The sequence below is a fragment of the Echinops telfairi genome, unplaced genomic scaffold (assembly GCF_000313985.2).
Source record: "Echinops telfairi isolate 266 unplaced genomic scaffold, ASM31398v2 ScPeMD7_5592;HRSCAF=6446, whole genome shotgun sequence".
Taxonomy (NCBI): Eukaryota; Metazoa; Chordata; class Mammalia; order Afrosoricida; family Tenrecidae; genus Echinops; species Echinops telfairi.
Window position 1 is genome coordinate 44,886,137 of NW_022109491.1, and position 8,823 is coordinate 44,894,959.

The following is an 8,823-nucleotide window of genomic DNA, read 5'->3' on the forward strand; positions in this document are numbered from 1 at the left end:
CATATAACCCCCTCCCTGGGGGACGGACAACAGAAAAGTGGGTGAAGGGACATGTCGGACAATGTAAGATATGACAAAATAATTTATAAATTATCAAGGGTTCATGAGGGAAGGGGGAGCGGGGAGGGAGGGGGGAAATGAGGAGCTGATACCAAGGGCTCAAGTAGAAAGCAAATGTTTTGAGAATAATGATGGCAACAAATGTATGTACAAATGTGCTTGACACAATGGATGGATGGATGGATGGTGATTAGAGTTGCATGAGCCCCTAATAAAATGATTTTTTAAAATATTTAAGCCTAGAGCAAATTCAGGTTGAGTCCAAAGGGAGGTCAACTGACCAAGTATCATATCATACCACGATTCGATAAATCATAATCAAATTTATAATAATAAGCTGTTTGAGTTCCTCACCTGTGGCTTGAGAGGATCTGCCAACAATCTGGCTACATAGTCTGCAGATGAATTTTGGGCTCCCATTGTCCTCCATAGCCTTCTACAAATTAGGTGTTCAAAATTTAAGCTCTGATACTTTCCCCTTCCTCATATTTGGATTGTGTTATCGTCATCTCTGAATCACACAGTCTGGTGTGCTTCTTTGATATGGATTTAGTTAATGCCTCACCTAGATGGCTGCTTGTTTGAGTACAAGCCTTTCAGGTCCAAGACACTATTCCAATTGTTAAGCGGGTACCATCTGCTGTCTTCACCACACTTTGTTGCAGCACCTTATGGTCAGTAATCTCTTCATGAAAGCTAGCATGAAGCAGGACCGTGTTACCATGTTATAAGACCTAACTTTGGGGCTAGAATTAAGTGGGAGCCAATTATGTCATTTTTTGTGTTGTTACTGAAAGTAGTATTATTTTCTTTATGTCTTCTTCATAGCTTTCTTTGTTGGTTTACAGGAATTGGACTGATTTCTGGTTGTTAATTGTGAATCCTGCTACCTTTCTGAGTCCCTCGATTTTGTCCATTAGCTTTCTGTGGAGACTGCTGGGTTTTCTATATACAGGATCACATCATCTGCAAATAGTGTGCTTCACTTCTTTGCTTGTTTGTATGCCCTTGATTTCTTTTTGTTGTTTGGTTCTCTGGTTAAGACTTCCAGCACTATGTTGAATAAGAGTGGTGATTGGGACATCCTTGTCTGGTCCCCGTTTTCAGTGGAAATGTTTCCAGTGTTTCCCTATTAAGCATGATGTTGCTTGTTGGGTTTTCATATGTGGATTTTATTATGTTGAGAAATTTCCCATCTAGGCCTGTTTTGTTGAGTGTTTTGATCAAAAATGGGTTTTGGATATTGTCAAATGCTTTTTCTGCATCTATTGATATGATCATGTGGTTTTCATTCTTGTCTTATTTGTGTAGTGGATTGTTTTTCAATTATTGAACCATCCCTACAGCCCTGTAATGAATCCCACTTGGTCGTGATGAAATTTTTTTTTGCTGTTGATGTGATGTTGCATTCTATTGGCCAGAATTTTGCTCAGGATTTTAGCATCTTTGTTCATGAGGGATATCAGTCTATAATTTTCTATCCCTGTGGGGTCTTTGCTTGGTTTGAGAAGCAATGTTATGCTGGCTTTCATAGATTGAGTTTGGGAGTTTGTTGTCTTTTTCTATGTTCTGGAATAATTTGTGTAGTAGAATTTCCCTGTGAAACTATCTGGTCTTGGGCTTATCTCGATTGGGAGTTTCTTAATGACCTGATCTATTTCTTCTTTTGTTATGGGTCAGTTGAGTTTTTCAGTATCTGTCTGCATTAATTTCAGTGGATGATGTATTTATAGGTATCTATTTCTTCTAGATTGTTGAATTTGTTTTAATACAGCTTTTCATGGTAGTGTGTTATTCTATTTATTTCATGTGGATCTGTTGTTATGTCACCCTTATATTCTTATTCTGGGTATTTACATCTTTTCCTTTTTCTCCCTTTGTTAAGCTTATCAGGTGTGACCCAGACCACAGGGGCATCTGTCTCTATTGTAACTAACGTAGCCAATCTTTTTACTTACAATCCCACGGAAATAAAGCATGAGATAATTTTAGAACCTTTTGGGAAAACCCGTAAATGAAAAGGAACAAAGTCAAACAGTGATGACCTAGAAGCAGAAGTGATTTTCCATGGGCAGAGTGTTGGGAGTCAGTAGCAGTGACCAAAGCAGTAGAAATAGCATGTATCCATGTGCAGCCCCAAACTAGGAAGAAGATGCTAATTAAAGTGAAGTCATGGGCTAGAAAAGAAGTCAAAATTAGCATTGAACCCACAAACAAGGCGGACCAAATTAAGGTTCAGGTGAAAGAGAAAGCGGGAATCCCTCCATAGCAACAGCGCCTCATCTACAGTAGCCAACAGATGAAAGATGAAAAGACAGCAGCTGATTACAAGATCCCAGGTGGTTTAGTCCTACACCTGATGTTGGTTCTGAGAGGAGGGGGCGGTCTTAGGCAGTGATGGACCCTTCCTTCCTTTTACCTCCGAACATTGTCACTCGTAATGAGGCATCCAATATCCTCTCATTTCCTGGGACCCCAGAACCACTGTCCCCTCCCCTGGATGCCCAGTCTGTGTATGTGCTGTTGGGGGCACTGTGAGGATCCCAGGATAGTGTCTCAGGCCCAAAGGTCTCTGGCTGCCTATTGGGCTTTAGTTTGTAGTCCTGTGTGCTCCCTCTCATGGTTCTGTCCCTGGTAGTCAATAAAACATTTCCTGGCTTCCAGGGGTGGGGAGTGGGAGGGTGGAAGTTTGTCAGTAGTCTGTCTTGTTAATCTTTCAGAGACCCACCTTCTTGCCTTGTTGATTTTTGCTATTATTCTTTTTGTTTTCCATACCATTTGTTTCTGTTTTGATCTTTATGAGTTCTTTTCTTCTTTTATTGGAGGATTTATGTTGTCCTTGTTCCACTTTTGAAGGTGCTGTGTTAAGGTGTTGATTTTGGATCTTTCCCCTTTTTTCAGGTGTGTGCCGATTGCTAAAAATTGGACTCTGAATACTGTTTTTGCTGTGCCTTAAGGAATTTTCATTTCCTCTCTTATTTCCTTTATTACCCAATCATCTTTTAGTATTATGTTTTTCCATCTCCATGTGTTTGTCCCATGTTTCTTTTAATTTTGTTGTTGATTTCTAGTTTTATATTATTATGATCTGAGAAGATAGGTTGTAAGATCTAATTTTTTTTTACTTTGTTGGCATGCTCTGTGGCCTAGAGAATGTTCCATGTGAGTTTGAGAAGAATGTATACAGGATTTTTGTTGGAGAGGTCTGGATATGTCCATGAGGTTGATTTTGTGGATTGTGTTATTGAGCTCTTCTTTCTCTTTACTGAGTTTCTTGATGTTCTGTCTGTCCTTGAGAATGGAGTATTGAAGTCTCCTGTTGTTATTAGCAAGGTGTTCATATCCTTTTTCAATTCTGTGGGATTTTCATTTGTTTCATCCATGTGTTTTTAGGATTTTTCATTGGATACTTATGTATTTATTATAGTAAGTCTTCCTAGGCTGTCTTCCCCTTGATCATTATGTAGTGTCCATTCTTGTCTCTTATTACATTGTTTGCTTTGAAGTTTATTTTCTCAGAGACTAATATTGCTACCCCTTCTTTCTATTGGTTACTGTTTGCTTAGCCAAGCAAACTTTTGTCCAGCCTCTGATTTTTAGTCTGTTCATATCTGTTTTTGAGGTGTATTTCTTGTAGTTAGCATGTTGATGGATTCTGTTGTCTTATCCATTCTGCTACTCTCTATCTCTTTTCTGATACATTTAGTCCATTAACATTCAGTAAGATAATTGATATATATATATATTTGTTAGTCATTTTGCTTTGTATTTGTGCATGTTGTATGTGTATGTGTGTTGTTTTTAGTTTCTTTGTAGTTCCTGTACTGCTTCATTGGATGTTACTTTGGAAGTTGGTTTTTGTGAGGAATTATCTTGTATGTTGGTTTCAGGTTTGTATGTGATTGTTGATTTTTTTGGACATAGTACTTTATTGAATTTTGTTGTTGTTTTGGGGTGTTTGTTTTTTTTGTAGTGGTGGTCTTGTTTTTGTGAATTCCTTTAAGTTTTCCTTACTTGGGAATACTTTTATTTCTTTATCACAGTTATGTGATATTTTTGTTTGGTATAAGATTCTAGGTTGACAGTATTTTTTTCCTTTAGGAGTTTGTATACATCACTCCATTACCTTCTTGCCTGCGTGGTTTCTGCTGAGAAATCTGAGGTTATTCTCATTGCTGACCCTCTGTATGTAACTTTTCTTTTTTCTCTGGCTGTTCTTAGAATGTTTTCCTTGTTGTTGATGTGAGCATCTGGACTACAATATGCCGGGGAGTTTTCCTTTGGGATCTATCCTGATATGGGTTCTTTGGCCTTCCTGGATATAGCCTTTGGGCTTTGAGGAAAGTTTTCTTTTAGGAGTTCATGGAGTATTCTCTGTGTGGATTTTTTGTTCCTTCCTTTTCTAGAATCCCTGTAAGACATAGGTTGTTCCTCTTGATTGTGTTCCACATTGTTCTCAAGCTTCTCTTTGTCTCTTCCACATACTTTGTTATTTGTTCTTCATCTAGATTGGACTCTAGAGATTTGTCTTCTTGCTCACTAATTTGGGTTTCTTTCTCTTCAGTTCTGTTCCTATGTTATTTTACAGTCTTGTGTAATTCTCCTATTTTAGTGTTATACTTTTGTATTTATGTTTTGAGTCTTTCTTGTAAGGCATGTAGTGAGGTGTCTAGCGCTTCTAATTTTTCACATTTCCTCTCAGACGCTTCCTTCATTTGTTGTATGAGTGCAATTAACATTTTAAGTTCTTTTTCTTTTACAGTTTTATTGGCACATAATCCGCATATCATTCAACAGTTCAACCATATCAAGAATTGTACAATCATTACCACAATCAATTTTAGAACATTTTCTTTCCCCAAACCCCAAGGTTAAATCACCTTTAAAATGAGTTGTGTAATCACAATCAGTTCTAATGCTCCCTCCTCCCTCCCACATTAATTTTTTACTACCCAAATCCCCTCACCCTCCTTATCTCCCACTCCCAACCTTACATTCCCTATAAACCCTTGCATCAGTTATTATCTGTATGCATCAACTCCTCCTGTGCTTCACAATCTGGTAAACCCAATAGAAACAATTTTTTAAAAAGAAAAAGAAAGTGATAAGCATAGAATAATAATATAAAGATAAAAATACAAATAATAAGGAAGAGATAAAAGACCATCATCAATACTTTAAAAATCAGAGAACAAATATTTTTTCATGGAAAAAGCAAGAGATACTTGCTCCTAGAACAAATTCAGGTTGTGTCAAGAGGGAGGTCAAATGACCAAGTATCAAGTTTGATCCAGCGTAATCAAGATGACAACCATCTCTTATTGTAAGGCCACTTGGGACCCTTGTCTGTGGCTAGCGGGGATCTGCCAGTGGATTCATCTGACTAGATATTCGGCAGATGTGTTTTGGGCTCATAGCCTTCTACTGAGCCCTGCCTCAAAGTTGCTTGCACCCTTAGACTGAAGACTAGGGTACTCTGATGGGAGAGAAAGCAGAGAGTGGTCTCCCCAGGACTGTGGAAGTGCCGGTCATTGGACATTGGGGAGGACCCCCCAGCTCGGTGGGTGTCCAATGTAAAGGGACCCAGAATCACCAAATATTTAGTACATTGATGCCCCTATCTCAGTGACATGACAGGTTTTGATCTGCACTTAGAAGAAATGATCCAGGAAGTTCCCCCTGGCACCAGTCCCCTTACTTAGGGTAAACAGAGCTCAATCAAATGGGAGATAAACTGTGTAGGTCAACAACTCATGGGCTGAGTCTCAAGGAGAAGTTGCGCTAGAGTAGACTCCTCATACAGACAGTGTCTGGAGGGCTGTGTCATTGGAAAAATTAATGATGTCATCAGTGCAATCGTCTTATACCCCAGGGGGATGATTGACAATGTTGCACTTTTTGTTCACATGGGCTTTTGTTTTCCTGTCTTTAGCTTTTTTAGTTGTTTGTTTGCTAGTTGGTCTGTTGGTGTTGTTGGTGTAGTTGGGCTTATGGGGTTTTGATTTTGTCACAATTTAACCCCCAAAGTAAACCAGAGTTGTGCATAACCCATGGACAAGCAGATGGATTACGGGCTCCCGCTTAACTCTAGCCCCAATTCAAGAGCAGTTCGTCTAGGTAACATGACTCTGCTTGATACCTTCATAAAATGATTACTGAAGATAAGGGTGCTACAGCAATATGTGGTAAAGAAAGCAGATGGTGCCTGGCTATCAATCACAATAGTAGCTGGGGTCTTAAAGGCTTGTATTCAAACCAGCAGCCATCTAAATAAGGAGTTAACCAAACCTGCATGGAAGAAGCACACCAACTGTGTGATCCAAAGATGACAATAACAAAATTTAAATACGACAATGGAAAAAGTATCATAGCTAAATTAAGTTATTTTTCTAGTTATTCCATAGCCTGTTGAATTTCAGGTATTTCATTTATGTCTGATTTGTATTTGGTTATTTATGTCTGTTTATCTTGTTTTTATTTTTGTTTGTTTGTTTTTGTTTTTTCTTTTGCTTTGGTGTGTGTTTGTGTGTGTGTGTCTGTGTGTGTGAACCAATATCTTCTGTTATTTCTTTGACATTTTATGTACCTATTAGGGGTGTTATGGAAGTGGGGTTATGTGGGAGTAGTTAACTTGGTTAGGAGGGGCAGTTGAACGGTAAGAACTTTATATTAAGTATCTGAGGGAGAAAGTTAGAATAACTTTCAGGGGGAGATCAAGGTGTGGAAGAGAAAGTGTTAGAGGAGGGAGAAACAAAGAAATAAAAGGGAAGGATCAGATAGTATTAGTTGGTAAGTTAAAAGAAAGGAAATTAGACAAAAAATCCTTGTTTTGCAATGAGAGGGATGGCTAATAATATTTGGGAGAGAAAACTTAAGAGTAGTGTCAGCTTTCATTTTATGGGGATGAGAAGGATAGTGAAGGATTGGTGAGAAGGAAAGAAAGAAGACTCGCAAAAGGGGCTATGAAATAAATGTTTAGATATTTGAATTAAAGGAGGAATAGGCATGAGACAAAAGTATTTTTAAAAAAATTTAATCCTCCTGTCCCACATGCTGCCAGCCAGCCCCCCAGCTCAAAGTGGAAGCAATATCTCAAGGTCACAAAAGGCTGCCCTGGAATGCATTATCTTTTACCTCACCAGCGGGCCTTGCCCCACTCCAGACAGGTCCCCCATCCCAGCCAATGAGTGGTTTGCATCAGGCCCTTCTCACCCATAATCTGTACCAGACACAGGCTCAGGGGCACACTGTGAACCCAAAAATACCAGTGCCAGAGACTGCAGGCAGCCTGATCAGTAAGGGTGTCCCAGGGAACCAGGAAAGTTCTGCCTCTGAAGAGAACCCAAAAAAGGATGGTGTGTGCAACCAATGTCCGAGACCGCTGTCTCCTCCCTGCTGCTCAGGGGTCCCCTGCACTCATCCCCACATGGGCTGCCAGGCTGCACCCTACCCTCAGCCATTTTATTCATGGGTAGTTGAGGAGACCTGGGTTTGGGCTTGGTAATCTGACCATGTCTAGGAACTCAAAGGGCAAGTGCATGCTCCCTCTGAGTTTCCATTGGTATGTTTTTTCCTTGCTTCTGTTTGAATCTTAAAATTAAACATAGATTTTGATACTTAGGGGAAAAAAATCAAAACAATAGAAATAGAAAAACAATACTAGATTAAGAAGCAAAAGAAGAGTTATAATGTATGTTTGTTTGAGTTATAAGCTTTGCCCAGGAAGTTTGTCTCTGATATGGGTGCTAAACATATGGATAGATGATATGTTAAGGGACTAGGAGGGAAAGAGTAAATTGAAAGTAAAAAAGTAAAATAATACATATTTTTTGTCCTTATGTAGACCTGAAAGGTAGCTAGATTTAGGTATAAGTGGGGTTGTCTCCCCAGAGGGGTTAGAAGTAAATCAGGCACTAATTCGACACCTACGGGAAACCCAAACAGAGCATACTCATATAAAAGGCCCCTAGTCCCAGGTAGGAGGTCCACCTGGGCACACCCAACTTAGATAGCAGCAAATGACACCACAGAGGTGCACCTAACTCAGTCAATGGGGTCAACCAATACCTTCAACCACACCTCCCCCAGCCAGGGGACAGGATAGAATAAAGGCAGGAAGCACAGCTCTGCACACTCTCTTGGCATGCCCCTCTTGGCCTGCAGTCAGTCTCTTTTTGCTCTTCCCCTTGCTCAGGGGCATGCTGTCAGGAGGGCTTCTCATGTGAGGGGCTCACACATGCTGTATGCCCTCTCAGGGCCCACATGTGCTTGGGCTTTTGGCGTCTCGGACTCCAGGGACTCCCCAGTTCTGCACATGTGGGTGTTCTTTTCCACATGGCTTTTCATGCCCAGTCGTGAACCTCAACACAGCTTCCGCTTGGCCTGGCACACTTTCCAGGAATAGCATGTACCCTTTTGAGACTGTAAAACCTGAAACGTTTCCTTTCCTTCATAAAAACTCACTTGGATTACAAAACGTGCTTCAGCATGAATTCTTTCAGCATGTGAAGCAAAGAACTGAAGTGTAACCTACTCCAGAAACCTAACGGACTAACAAATGGGAAAGTCCTGATTAAGGATGAATTATAAGAATAGTGCAAGACTTTGTTTGAAAGCGGAGGAGGGTATAGGAAAGATAGCACAGAGCAGCAACAATGCCACAGCTGGGGTCTAGCCCTTATCCTATAAGGAAATCAGGACTGTGTGGAGCACAGGTCTTTTGAGCAGTTGGTGACAGTGTCTGGGAGTACATTGTTTTACTAC

At 40.1% G+C, this 8,823-nt stretch overlaps 1 pseudogene; it reads left to right on the top strand.

Moving 5' to 3' along the window:
* Positions 1-2,212: 2,212 nt before the first annotated feature.
* LOC101638110 lies at positions 2,213-2,458 on the top strand (annotated as a pseudogene).
* Positions 2,459-8,823: the final 6,365 nt, after the last annotated feature.